Raw genomic sequence first — 15,148 nt, forward strand, 5'->3', positions numbered from 1 at the left:
GGGTCATCATTTACCTTTGAGTATTCTCAAGAGTCAGATCTTGACTCTAGCCTTCTCTTTCAAACACCCTCATTCCCCAGAGAAAGCTTTTGTACAAGGTGTTAGAAACTTCAAATGCACCGTGCTTCACTGATGCCTGACAACTCTTAAAATCTGTGCAGTTTCTGCATATATCTTAAAGGACAACATATGCATACAAAAAATAAAAGAAACAGAGTACATTGGATAGTGCATAAAAAATACTTTAATAAAATGTAATCAATAAATACCCTATCACTAAGAAAATCTTCCAAAAGAATACCAGATCACACAATGGCCAGCAGTAGGAGGGAGAGCAAGCCAGGTGGGAGGTTTGGCTGTAAATACTGGGAGAGCTGGTGCCCAAAAAGAGCACTGTGATTGTAATCTTGGCAAGCAAATACCTCCACTACACTGATGTGTTTTGGAGACATGTCCCTTTATCAGAGAAGTAATTGCTTACATTTTGTGCACCATCTTGGGACAATGTTGTAGTGAACTTCATTTAGGTTCTCCCAGTGTTCACAGCACAGTTTTCCACCTGGATTGTTTTCTGTGTGAGGGTGATACAGCATTAGTCCTGTGTGACCTGGTATTCCTTTGGAAGAGTTTCTTGAGGATATATCCTGATCAAGACACTGTGTACTTTAAGTACATTTGTATGTATTACATTTTGTAGTTGCATTATTGCATTAAAGTAGTTTTACCTGCACTATCCAGTTTCTTTTAATTTGTACGAAGTGTAGCTCACATAGTTCCCCCTTATATGTCCACCGGTGACTCCATGGGATTTTTCATCGTTCTGTTAGCTCGTCAAAACCTCTGTGTGGTGAGCTTCTAAATCACGTCTCACTCTTGCAGAGAACCCCTTCTTGTTCTATACAAGCACAAAGTTGTGTTGAGGTCTAGGGTCTATCCTCTTCTTAAGGTAGGCTCTTCATTTTATCTTAACTAGGACATTGTTCTTCCATCTCTCTGTCCTGACCCATTCAAAGAGGTTTTCCTTCATTGTTTGGATGTGGTATAAGTTGTTTGCGTTTCTCTCAGCCATGCCTTTTTGCAGGCTGACTCTCTTTTCGTCACTCCTGTGAAGGTTCCCTAAGGGGACTGCCTGCCTCTTGTACCACCATTTCTAGGTGGCCAAGGCAGCTCATCATTCAGGCTCATGAGCTTAAGGACAAGGCTCCACCTTTTCCTGTCAAGGCACACTCTACTGATCAGTAAATGCCTCTTGGGCTGTTCCGCGTTAGGCATCTGTTTCCCAGATTTGCAAGTCTACCACCTGGTCAACTGCTCACATGTTCTCCAAGATTTTTGACTTCCTGTAAAATCTTATTCCTGGAGTTCATCAAGGGACACCGGTCCTACTCCTCTTTTGTTTACTCTTACTGCTGCTTGTGCAAAAAAGCTGAATCATGATGGATGTGGGAGGGGTTATCCTTGCTGACAAACAGCTTTGTTTCTCATTGTCCAATCTATGGTAGGCAGCACTATACCTTGTAAGTTTCAGAATTACATCTACCCTGTGGCCCTTAATGAACTCCAAAGTAGAATTTTATGGTAAGTCAAAAATCCTGTTATTTCAGACATAATATGGTGTTATCGGTGTCTATTATTAAAGTGGTTTTGAAGGCTAAAGGTATTTTACCTTGAGCCCCCTCTCAATCCAGCAATGTGCCTCAGCTGTCCCGGGTCTCTCTCTCCTGATTGACGGAGACAGCAGCAGGAACCATTGGCTCTAACTGCTGTCAATCACATCCGTGAGGAGAGAGCGGGGGGTGAGGCTGAGCCGCTGCTATGTGTCTTATGGATGCATAGACCAGGGCTCAGGAGCGAGCAGGCACCAGTGCCTCCAAAACAAGCGGCTTGCTATTGGGGGCACTGGTCAAGGGGGCGAGCCAAGAGCACCATCAGGGGACCTGAGAAAAGGAGGATTGGGGCTGCCCTGTGCAAAACCACAGCCCAGAGCAGGTAAGTATGACCTTCAATATCACTTTGAGTAATTTTCAGGACAGGAAATCATAGAAAACCTTTCCAATGAGGACGAAGACAAAACACATTTCAAGTATCATGGGGATAGGTTAGAATTTTTAACAATGTTTTTATTCTTGTCTGTAAAATCTTGTCCTGATGACAACTGCACTTCCATCTCTGTTCGGGTGTCACACATAAAAAAAGTGGGGGCAAATTTCCCCAGTAACATCACAAACAGAAATTAAAGCCTGACAGATCTAGTGTCAGGACCCCGGGTCTGAACCTGCAACCTCTGCTGTGTCTAGTGATGTCTCTTCTTGCTGAGCCACCTAAAATACTGTCTGATCTTCTGGACAATCCTACCTTGTGTCTTGTTTTTGCTGAACCTTCAACTTTTTGCTCCACCAATGAACTTCCTATTTAAGCCATGCCTTTGCACTTCCTGTATGTCAGATTATTGTGTTCTCTCCAGCCAGTATCTTGCTCTTGTCGCTCTTGCTGCCGTCCGTATCTCATATTCATTACCGACTTTTGGATTGTTCCTCAACTACAATTCTGCCTATTGTGACCACTTGTTACAGACTTTTGGCTTGTTTACTAAGCTGCTGCCTGATCCTTGCCTGCTATATCAGCTACTGGACCCCGGCTTGCTCACCTCCTAGTGGGGCAATCCTGAGGACTGCAACCTGGTACTAACATGTAGCAAAACCCATCTCCGCCACCAGTTAGTGATTAGAATCTGCATCTTGGGTGTGCCTGTGCCGTCCGCCAGGGTAACCTACTCTTGCACTTATCCAACTGGTCGGTGGGAGCCTCTATACTGCTATAGCTACCGGACTCCAAGCCTGACTCCTGACCGTGGCAACTAACTATATCCAAAACTGTCTGTCTTGGTATTAAAATGTGGGTTTGTCATCTTAATCCTTGGCCTTACCACATAGACAACCATAGACCCAAGAGTAAGCATGCAGCCAGTAAAGTCAGAAAATGCTGATCTTCTGCTCTGGTCACTGTTTCACTAACTAGTGAAACCAAGATGACAATACAGTCATGGAGCCAGCAACTTAAAAAACAGTCAGCAGTCACGGTTCCCATATTTCCGTGCCGTGCTTACACGTTCACTATAACACCATTCATTCATACAATCATTGAAAAATGGCACTTAAATGCTCCCACAGGAATGAAAGAGGGGCACTCAAGTCACAGTTTCAGCCTTTATGGGAGGTCTGATAACAAGGCATTTAGTGGAAGGGTGTTGAAAGACTTAGGGTAGCCCTTATTTTTCCTTTTACAAGTTTGTGTTTTCCTATTAGCCTACATCTGCATCCAGAATGCTATGCAGTGTAATGTTCTGTCTCTTTGTTTGACCTATGAACAATTAATTTCCATCTTTAATTGTATGTATGGGTATCGATAGTGCTGGGCACTAGTGGCCCATGCCCAAGGTCAGTGACGCCTGTTTTTTCTGATATGCTCCACATCGGCTCTTGACATGTCTTATGACACAGTTAAGGGAAATCCTGGAAGGACTTACCTCAGCTCTGCGGTGCATTGTATCTGAGGTCTACTGGTAAGGAGGATGTGAAATATTTATACTGGATGTAAGTTTATGGTTGAAGCTGTTTGATATGCTGGGGGGGGGGGGGGTATTACTGGAGGAATATTTAGGAGAGATGTTAGTGTTGATGGGGACTTTTGTGCCTTGGTGGGGAGGGGGGCTGTTGGAGGTGGACTTTGTGATATTTGTACTGAGGGGAAATGTTTTATTGGTAGAGGGGAGTTTTTGTGCGAGAGAGAGGTGTTACGTACTCCTGACCCCAGCACACTGGGCATTGCATACTCTAAATGTCTGCACACTGCATGCTACATACTCATTTTTTCCTGCACTCTGTGTGTTACATACTCCTGACCCCTCTATTCTATACATTATATACTCCTGACCCTTGAACTCTGTTACACACAGCTGGCTTCTGCACTATATTTTACACTACACACTCCTGACTATACTGTAGTCCTTTTTTCAGAAGTTGCTGGTAGCTAAGAACTGCCTGACTTTTGTAATGAAACACGTCTTTAAGGTTAACTCAGACAAAGTATTAGCTCTACGATCTGTGTACAGAAAACCATATACAATGAAATATTTTTTTTTTTAAATGTGCTGAGGTTTAATCATGACTGTGAAACTGATATTTATGGCAAAAATCATATTTTATGTATAAAAGAATTATGTCATATGTGTGCCGTGTGCTCAGTGGGAAGTCTTAGGTTTTTGTTACCATACCCCTTAAAACCCCTTCCACTTTTATTGCAATATGGCCACACCCACAGTTCCCTCTGGCACACTAGATGCACCACATCACTACCCACCTCTGTGTGTCCAAGAGTGCTCTGCCACATTCATTTCTTCCCTGATCTTGAGATGGGTTTCACCTGGAGTGCAAGTGTCGTAGCAAATCAGGAGACAGCACTTCTGGTCAGTACGGTGACTATTTAGGGGACATTTTGCCTGATTGGTGTGGCTTTAATTTGCAAAGAAACACATAGCTCAGTGTTCAAACAACAAACTGCTGTGCTTAAGCTGAGCCCCATGCACCTGCAGGTTCTCTTCTCCCACTGCCCATTCCTCTTAGCACCACATTTCTATAGACCTTTTTACTGACCTCCCTTCCAATGACTGTAGTTTTATTTGGGGAGTGACAGAGTGCTTATCAAAGTGGCACATTCCCTTCCCTCACTGCCCTCTGCAGTAGTTCCAATGCCTGTCTTCATTCAGGAAATCTTCAGACATTATGAAATACTAACCCACATTATCTCAGACCATGGGATGCAATTTACATCCCGCTAATGGAAAGGACTCTGTAAGTGGTTGGATATCGTCCAGAAACAAATGGACAAAATGCGAGGGTCAGTCAATCTTTAGATCAATACCTTTGTGTCCTAGTGTCTGGTTGTGATGATGATTGAGTTGCCATTCTGACTTGTAAAAAATTTGCTCACAAAAAATCATATTTACGCTGGTAAATATGTGTGGTTAGGCATGGCTTGGGAGGAGGTGCCATGGAAACAGGGAGGGGGGGTAATGTAAGCGAAATTTAGTGTCCTTTTTAGGGTGGGGCTCCACCATGTCTCCAGCAAGATTGGGCTTGGCTTACTTTCCCCCCTTCAGGATATATATATTGGGGCTGGGGCTACTAATTTGGGGCATGGGAATGAGGACCATGGAGAGCTCCAATAGATAGTGGTAAGCAGGCCATGTGCCTCCGTTCAATTGGTCCCTGCCTTAGGCCTATTTATTTTGATACCAGGCAGATACCTGTGAGTGTAGCCAATGGTTAATTGAACACTCGTAGGTCACTCTTTGCCATATACCTCAGAGCGGGATTTTTGGATGCAGTGAAAAAGATGCTGAAAGTTTGTACCCCCTTAGAATCCATTAGTCTGTAGATCAGTTTTAACCATTCAGTAAGATAACCAGAAAAGCAAGTTTCTTGACTAGACATTTTGTTACTGAGCAAACTGGCATGAGTGTAATGCAGTGCATGATGTCTATAAAACCTTGTGTGGTCCTGTGCACAGTGATACCGATATCCTTCCCTTTAGCTCTCAGGGTGTCCGGCAGAGCATTGAAGATTCCAAAGCTGTTCTGGAGTGTATGAGAGAAAAGGACTGTGATTTGAAAGCTCTGTACAAATAAAGTCTCTGCAAACGTAGAGGTTAACCAGGTAAACTGCCCATGGACTGTGAGGTTGCTGTTGTTTAGGGCCATGTGGCCATCTCTAACCTGGCAGGCCCCAGAATGTGCATATTGGTGATGAGTCTCCAGATGTAAGAAATAAGGTAACCCAGCCTCTTCTGTTCATGGTCTACTGTAGGTTCCCTGTGTCAGAGAACTCACACAGCAAGCACCCGTCTCCATGCATTAGCTGCCAACCCTCGTTCTGCTAATGCCAATGTGCTAACGCACACCCACGAGTGCCAACGCACATGCGCCAGTGTGCTAACGCGCATGCACGCATGTACGCTGCCGCAAATCCTGGCACACAGCACCCTATATAAACAGAGAGTCTGCCTAGCATCAGTGCTGGATCATCTTCAGCTTGTCCCTGTGTTCCTGTTGTTACTCTGCCTGATTGTCCTTGTTCCTGAAAACCCAGCTATCTTCTGACCATTTTCTTGGATCTCCCCTGCCTGCTGAACCTGCCTCTACCTGCAATACTGACCTTGGCTTGGACTTATGATTACGGCTCTGCCTTCTGATTCTGTAACCTGCTGCCCGTCTGTTGCCAACCTCTGCTTGTTCCTGACTACGGTTTTGCCTTCTGATTCGGTACCCCGCTGCCAGCCTGTTGCTAACTCCTGCTTGTTCCTGATTCTGCAGTTGATCCTGATCTGGCTCCCGCTGAACAAGTCTGGTGATCAGTTTCCACATCTCCTCAGCAGAGGTTCCTGTATCTCCAAGTTCCAGCCTCCTGCCTGCAGGCACCTGCACCCATTCGTTGCCCTCACACTCCCTGTACCCACCACCAGGGGTGCTTGGACTGGAAGCATGCAAGAGGCCACCCTTATCATTTTGGGCTCTGCTGTAAGGTACGTAACACCCTGGTGTGGGAACTCACTGGCTTATCAACTGCCACTAGGGAGCTCTAAAGATTTGGTGCAGCTGGCAGAATCAGGTTACCTAATCTCTGGTTGGAAGGAATGTGTCCGACTTGCTGAATGGCTACTTACTTGGATAAGTAGCCTGCTTTGATAACCACATGCACTGATCTGATGGTGCAATTTTTAGCTGCAAGCATGTTTTGCTTGCCTTGGATGTAACCAAGCAAGGAGGAAGTGAAGCTTTGCAGTAGATTATCATTAGTGCAAGTCATTGACCTGAATACAGGACTAAGGTTTATGCCCAGGAAGGGACTGGTACAATGCAGGTATCGGGGTAAGCTCAGTGTGGGGCTGTACAGTGTTCCTGTTTGAGGCCCTACCGAAGAGAAGCAAGCTCTGGGACTTAAGTGTCATGGGATAATGGTGTGGGATGAGATACCAGCTAGAGTGTTGTGAGCTGTCAGGCTTTCAGCTGCAGAGGTCCTGAATTGCTGTAGTCAGAGGATCTTTGTGGCAATTCCCCTAAGCACAGGGCCGGTGCTACCACTAGGCAAACTAGGCAGCCGCCTAGGGCACACTGCTGCCTAGGGTGCCCAGACACTGGTGTTCCTACTCTCTTCAGTAAGCAACTAAGTCTCAGCATCAGCAGGCAGCCGCCGCTCAGTTCGCACATAGTGTCAGAGGCGCAGTGGCGGCAGAGGACTGTGTCTGTGTCCCGACTCCCGAATGAATGGAAGCTAGCAAACATTCACTGATGGGCGCTGATAGGCTGCGTTTATGGGCGCTGGTGAGGCTGCATTTAAAGGGAGCTGGTAGGCTGCATTGATGGGCGCTGGTGAGGCTGCATTTTATAGGCGCTTCATTAAAAAGGTGGGCTATACATGGGCAGGGCAATTGGGTGGAGTCAAGGGGGGCGGCAAAATGAATCGCCTAGGGTGTCCAAAATCCTTGCACCAGCCCTGCCTGAGCAGGCAGGAGGTGAGTAATCCCACAAGCGAGTCATCCCACAGGGAGCTCGAAGAACCAAGCCAGAGTGCACAGACAAAAGTGTACAACAAATTGGAATACAGGATACTGTCAACAAATTGGAATACAGGATACTGTGTCAGGATCAGTTTTCAACCCAGAGAGTTTGGAAGTTTACTCCTTGTGGCACAGTTGTAGAGAAAAGCTGGAGTACTAACTGTGCTGATGAAAAGCAAAATGATACCCCAGCTCCACTGCCAATATGATGATCTATGAACTGCGATCCGGTGCTCTAGCCAGGACGTTCAGGCCCCAAAATGCAGTACTTGAATCAGAAAAGGGCTGGCGACTCGGATGCTCTTGAATAAAAGTCTTTTATTGGGTTACATGGATACACGGGTACGGGCTACGCTGATGCGTTTCGGCTAAGAAGCCTTCATCAAGCTTTGATGAAGGCATCTTAGCTGAAATGCGTGAGCGTAGCCTGTACCCGTGTACCCATGTAACCCAATAAAGGACTTTTATTCAAGAGCATCTGAGTCGCCAGCCCTTTTCTGATTCAATAATTGTGCTGATGAGTGAGGGGTGTCAGCGGTGAAAATGTTCACCAAATCTTGGACTCCAAGATTTCCTGTGGAAAACAGCAGTACAAAACTGGCTGGAAGGGTTTTACCCCTGAAGAAAGATTCTGTGTATATGATGTCTTTTTGTGCACTCTTTATTGGCAGAGATTTAAATTGCGAAAGGATGCATGGCTTGGTGCCTTCATGCAGTGACCCCAGAGCATCCGTGACACCCATTGACCCCGCAGCACCCTGTATCAACCAATGACCCCAAAGCATCTTGTGACTTTGACTTTCATTTAGCCCAGAGCACCCTGCCTTACCCTAGTGACCCTAGAGCATCCAGGGACACACTGTAACCCCAGGACATCCTGCCATTTACCAGAGCTTCCTGCATCACCCAGTAACTTCAGAGTGTCCTGTGTCACCTAGTGTTTCTAGAGCAGTATAGTGTTTCACCCAGTGTCCCCAGAACATCCTGTGTCACCCAGTGACCCCAGAACATCCTACCCAGAGACCCTGGAGAATCCTATGTTACACAGTGACCACAAAGCATGTTGTGTCATTCACCCACCCTAAAGCATCCTAAGTCATCCTATGGCTCCAGTGCCCCCCTGAGATACTCCTCTATCCCCTGGACTGTCTCTCAGGGGAAAAGGACCTCAGTTTGTGACATGCTCAAGATCTTTGACAAACCTGGCAATGCCCCTGATTGCATGACGTTATGATATATACTATGCACCTTTTTTTATAGAATTACGATATATTATGAATTGTACTATTATGTGTATGTTTTGTTTTTGGATGTTCGTCTTTTTATCTATGCCTGACATCTGGATGCTGATGCTTGTGTTGATCATGAGATTATTGTATATTCCTCCCCCCCTCCCTCCTTCTCCCCGTTTTGTCCCCCCACTTCCTCTCCCCCCTCCTTCCCTCTTCCTTTCCCTACAACCCAATCCTTCCCTCCCTCCCCTCCCCCCCCCCCTCCCCTCTTCTTCCCACCCTCTCTCCCTTGTTTTCCGGCCCTTATCCCCCCCCCTCCTATTTCTCCCTTTTCAACAAAAAAACCCCTCTCTTCCCCCCTTCCCCCCTATCTCGTCCAGAAGCCCCCTTCACCACACTACACACAACCTTCAATCCTAATTTCACTTTTATTTTTTTATATTTTTCATATTTTTTTTATATTTTAATTTTTTCAGTGTTCTTCAATTTTCCACAATTAATCAATACATTTATCACATTTTTATCCACTTATCACTCACTGTCCTCCACCTAATCAAACCTTCACAGTCGGATCCTTTCACTTGCAGTCTTTCATTTAACTTAATCACCCCAGTTACATCCTCACATCCCCTCACCTGCATTTTTCTCCAAGTACATAGTTCACCCATTTTATCTGCCTTATTCCATTCAGATTCCAGCCCATTGTTCTGTTAGTCACCCCTAGACGCTGCAGTAGACTTCACTTATTGGTGACGCCTTGTGCCCTGTTCCTGCCGGGATATGGGTAAGCAGCCTCGCTTTTGCTCCTGTACATATAAATACATTGTTTAACTGAAATATTGTATTAAACACTGTTACCTTTTATGTGTTTGGTCAATTATATTGCCATTGATCATTTGTCAATCAAATTACAGATAATCTCCTGATGAAGCGGCATTAGTCCGCAAAACTAGTTTGAGATGTTATCAGTGATCAACTATCCCACTGTGATGTTCCCCGGTTGGGGATTATTATCTTGGTGATACACATGGATTGTTACCAATGCTTTTAAACTGTAACTGATTTTGTTATGTGTTATTAATCTTGTATCAATAATCTTTTGTATTATTTTATACACCTGCCTATATACTTGAACTTACCCCCCATTGTACTGTACCGAGATAGTCCAATTGCCCTACTCCTTTGGGGAGGCCTGGCTGGGGACCAGGCTCCTGATCCCTTTATCTTCCAGATTATTGTATGTATAATAAATTATTATATTTCTTATATATTTCTTCATTTCATGATAATTAGTGCTTGCCTCACTTAAAGTCCCACAACTATAATTTCTCTCTTGTTTGCTACAATTAATCAGATTATTTTGTCTTTAGTACTATTGGGTGAAAAACCCCTGGTCTTCCATTATCTGGATGCATTACTGTTACAATTACAAGTTCTATATATATTATAATTTTTTTATTTCATTTTTTATTCTTATATATATATATTTATTTCATTATTTTTGTTTTTTTATTTTTTATTTTCATTTTGTGTGAACATTTTGTATTTTTTGTAATTTTTTTATCATTACATTAATACCCATGTTCTCTTTTTTTTGTTGGTTTTTTTTGTCCATCTTATAGCCCGGGGATGAGGCAGGGTCCTCCTATGAGCCTGTTTTGTTCCCGGGGGTGCGATGCACCTGGCACCTCCTCCTCATCCCGTCTCTGGTGCCATCTGGGGTGTGGGCGGGGCTTGCCATACCACGCATCGGTGCCATGCGCACACCCGACCGGGGGTGCGAGTTGGTGTCACTCACTTCTGCCGCATGAGCCGGATGTGGGCTGTCCTTCTCCGCCCAGTTGGCGTCTGCATGGTATTGGCGGGGACCCGCCTATTGTCATTGGAGTTATTTAGCCAGGGTTCTAATGGGCCCCACTCTGCAATATCCTTTCCCATGGGTGGTCACATTTGGATGTGTTCATTCATCAATTTCACTATAAGTAGGAGGATCGTAGACACCTTCACTTTTGCACAGAGCATTTTGGCTTTGGTTTCCTTTGTGTCTTTGGCAATTGTCCAAGGCCTTTTTTTTGTTTTTTCTGTTTTTTGGTTTGAGTTTTTAGTTTTCACATGCTCACTTTTTATCTCATCACTAGTATCCTGTGGAGGACTATTTATCCCAATTTTACTTTTCACTTGTTTCACTTCACCAAACTATGTAATTTATTATATTACTTTTTTTGCATATTTATTTACATACATATTTTTATAGACCAGTTTGGTTTATAAAATTTCTCACATCCCACGGTTTTACAGGTGGGGTCCTGGTTTTTCTCTAGCTGGATTTTCCCTTTGGACTGGGTGGTTTATCCTCGCCTCAGCCCTGGGCGAGACAGTTGCTTTGACTCTCACCCCCTTCTCTATGGTTGGGTATTTATGGTGCTAACATGTATGTAAGTAACATGGGTATTTTTTTATTTAGCAATACATTTAAAAGAAACACTCCTTTTTTTTTTTTTTTCAATATTAACACAAGGTCCACATTTTTCAGATTTTTTTCAGTCTGTTGCGTCAAGCCCCTGATGATTAAACAGGAGTCCATGAAATGCGTCGGGTTCCATAGATGCCAAGATATACCATTTAGAGATCTACTATGCACCTTTTTATGGAATTACAATATATTATGAATTGTACCATTATGTGTATGTTTTGTTTTTTTATGTTAATCTTTTTATCTATGCCAAAGCAGGAAGGGCTTAAGATAATTTTTAGTTCTTTGTATGATTTTTAAGGCTAAACCTAAACTGAATGACTTTTGCCAAAGTTTACAACTTTTTTAATCTTTGTCGTATCTCAGTGCTGCTAATCTCCTTCATCCATGTTTAACCACTTCTGTCCATAGACATGTATTTTAGCAATAACTGCATGTCATTTGTCAGGGCAGGTGTACTGATGGTGGCAACAGTGGACCATGCCTACATAATGTGTGTTGAAACTGTCACTTCTAGAAGAATGATAATGCAGGAGCATAGTTGGAAGACATTTGTTACCCTATAATAGGAACTGTCTGAACAAAGATCATCATGGCTGGATTCCCAGGTACTGTTTCAGGTTCTATATTAATATTTTGGAATGACATTAATATGGTAAAGATAACATGAGATTTTAGTGATTGGGTTTAGATACACTTTAGGTTTCACTTTTGACTGATGTATACTTCTGATAGAAAAAAAAAAAAAAAAAAAAAAAGATTTGTGATTAAAACCCAAAGCAGTGACTAAAGCCGTGTACACACGACCAGACTTTTCGACCAGACTGGTCAGACGGAACGAATCCGTTTGACAATCCGACTGTGTGTGGGCTTCATTGGACCTTCAGCTGACTTTTTCTGTCGAAAATCAGACGGACCTTAGAATTGGAACATGTTTCAAATCTTTCCGACGGACTCGAGTCCGGTTCGAAAAATCCGTTCGTCTGTATGCTAGTCCGACGGACAAAAAAGGACGCAAGGGCAGCTATTGGCTACTGGCTATGCACTTCCTTATTCTAGTCCCTTCGTACGTCATCACGTTAAAACCAACGGACTTTCGAACCGACTTTAGTCCGTTCGTGTGTGGGCAAGTCCGGTCGTTCGAAAGTCCGTCGTAACTCAGTCGAAAGTCCATCGGAAAGACCGTTGGACTTTTGATGCTGAAAAGTCAGCTCGTGTGTACGCGGCGTTAGGGCCTGTATTGAAGGGCTTTGGGCTTGTGTTGATAGCATCAGTTTGAAACACTTCTTTCCATAGACATGTATGGGCATGTGACAGAAGCCATAATAGTGGTTATTTGGTCAAATAATGAAACATGTTACTCCATAACAGTATTTTTAAAATGAACAGAAGAAAGTGTAAGACCTTCTTAACACACTGTTTTATGTGTGTTTTAGATTTGGTGCCTAAAAAAAATCCTACCTACTTCATCTTTGATGTGCTTTCATGAAATGCATGTTATATAGAGTTCAATGGTAGCGCACCTTAAAAAAAAGCCTGTAAAATTCAACTAAAGTGCACCGCACAGATGTGAACTGGGTCTGACTACTATATTAGGGAAAAATCAACAAACAAACTAAACTTTCTTAAAGTGGAATTTCAAACAAACCCTTGGCTAGAGATGACAGGAGTTAGAACCTCTGTCAGATTTTTTTATTGCTGTCTGTCTATGACCTATTGGGAAGATTCACTCTTTCATTTTGACTTGTCACCACAACAGAAAGCGAGGGGAAATCAAAAATGTTAGAGATGTCATTAAAAGAGGGAAAAATCTTCCAAAGGAACACCACTTTTGGTGAAAAATATTAAGGTGGGATTTCCCTTCACTTCCTGTTGTGTCTTCAGGGCAGGAGTGAGGAGAAATCTCTGCCAAAGAGAAACAGACAAATAAAAACCTGACAGATGGGCTCTGTTGTGTCCTCTGTACAAAAGAATGTTAGCTCTATGTCCTACATTGTAATGCCCCGTACACACGGTCGGATTTTCCGACGGAAAATGTGCGATCGCAGTGTGTTGTCAGAAATTCCGACCGTGTGTGGGGTCCATCAGACATTTTCCATCGGATTTTCCGACACACAAAGTTTGAGAGCAGGCTATAAAATTTTCCGACAACAAAATCCGATCGCGTCAATTCCGACCGTGTGTGGACAATTCCGACGCACAAAGTGCCACACATGCTCAAAAGAAATTCAGAGACGGAACAGCTCAATCTGGTAAAATTAGCGTTCGGAATGGATAGAGCACTTTCGTCACGCTGCAATGTAAAAAATGGTTTAATACAGCACACTCTCTTCTTCTTTATAATGTGAGAAGAATGAAGTAGTTTTGGTGCTCATATTCACACAGAGTTCTCACAAACTTCTTTCTTTATTATTTATTGTGATTCCCTCAATATATTTTGATTTGTCACATCTGACCAAATTTGTTTTTTTTTTTTAATTTTTTTTTTGTTTTGTATTTTTTTCAAGGCTGATGTTTTGTTTTTTTTTTAATTGTTTTTACTCCATAATATTTTTGTGTGTGTTTTGTGTGTCAAGTTACCACAACACCATTATTATCTTGTATTATTTAATCTCAAGGAGGTTGCTTGGTGTTGGTGTCCCTTGTTAATTTCACATTATATTTTTGAAATGTACCTGCCTCCTCACAAACAAACTGTCCTTTTTGAAGGAAAACACACATAGGCGAGTATAATTGAACCAAAAATTCCTTTATTAGGGGCTCAGAACCAAACAAAGAGGGAGGCAACGCTGGAGAAACATCATAAATTGGTGAAGCCTTGGACCCCCAGGGCAGACATCAATTATTTTACAGCAAAATTGGTGGCCTGAGGAGTCCATATATAAGGGAGTGCAATCTGGTCCAGAAGTCCCAGAAATCCGGAAACCAGCAGATGACATCTGTGTCCCCAGGCTGTGGTACTACAAGAGGCTGCATCTTTTGCTAGACCAGACTGAACCCAGGGTCATCACTCTCTGGTCTTCCTTCCACGCTTCCTTCCCGGCTGTGGCTCTGGTGTTGGAGATGTGGCAGGAGGAGGAGTAGGACCTGGAGGAGGAGGAGGAGGAGGACCTGGAGGAGGAGGACCTGGAGGAGGAGGAGGTGGAGGAGTAGGACCTGGAGGAGGAGGAGGAGGAGGAGGACTATGTGTGAGGTCACAAATGTGGGTAGCACATGTTATTTGGCCCCTCAACCCCTTATTGAGAGCTTCCAAAATTAAGAACTCACACAGGAGTCGTTAGCCTTCCTCCATCTGCATCATTTTGCAGGCAGTTATGCCAGCAAAGTCCTCCTCCACACTGTGGGGTGTTCTGAGGGCCTCTGTAGCCTTCCAAAATAGGCCTATGGCAACCTCCTCCAGGTTACTCCTCTTCCTGACACTTTTTCTTTGAAGGTGGAGGGTAGGGACCTGGATATCAGGCACCCTGCTTGGCCCGGCCACCTCCTGGCTGAGACTTCCCTGTGTATGAAAAAGGGACATGGTTTTAGTTTTTGCTTCATCAATCACAATCATCAATTAGCAATCCAAACTAACATCTATTTAACATCATTGATTGGACAACCAGCAATATTTAGAAGAATGCTATACCTGGCTCCAGCTGGGCTCCTCCACATGTTGCTGCCTGTAAGGCCCAGGTTGGGCGTCAGAAGCCTCAGTTGGGGGGGAAGGAAGCGTGGAAGGAAGACTGGAGAGTGCTGGCCTGGGTTCAGTCTGGCCTGCCAGAAAATGCAGCCTGTCATAGTACCACAGCCTGGGGACATAAATGTCATCTGCTGCTCCTGATCTCTG

The sequence above is a fragment of the Aquarana catesbeiana genome, linkage group LG03 (genome assembly GCF_042186555.1).
Source record: "Aquarana catesbeiana isolate 2022-GZ linkage group LG03, ASM4218655v1, whole genome shotgun sequence".
Lineage (NCBI taxonomy): Eukaryota > Metazoa > Chordata > Amphibia > Anura > Ranidae > Aquarana > Aquarana catesbeiana.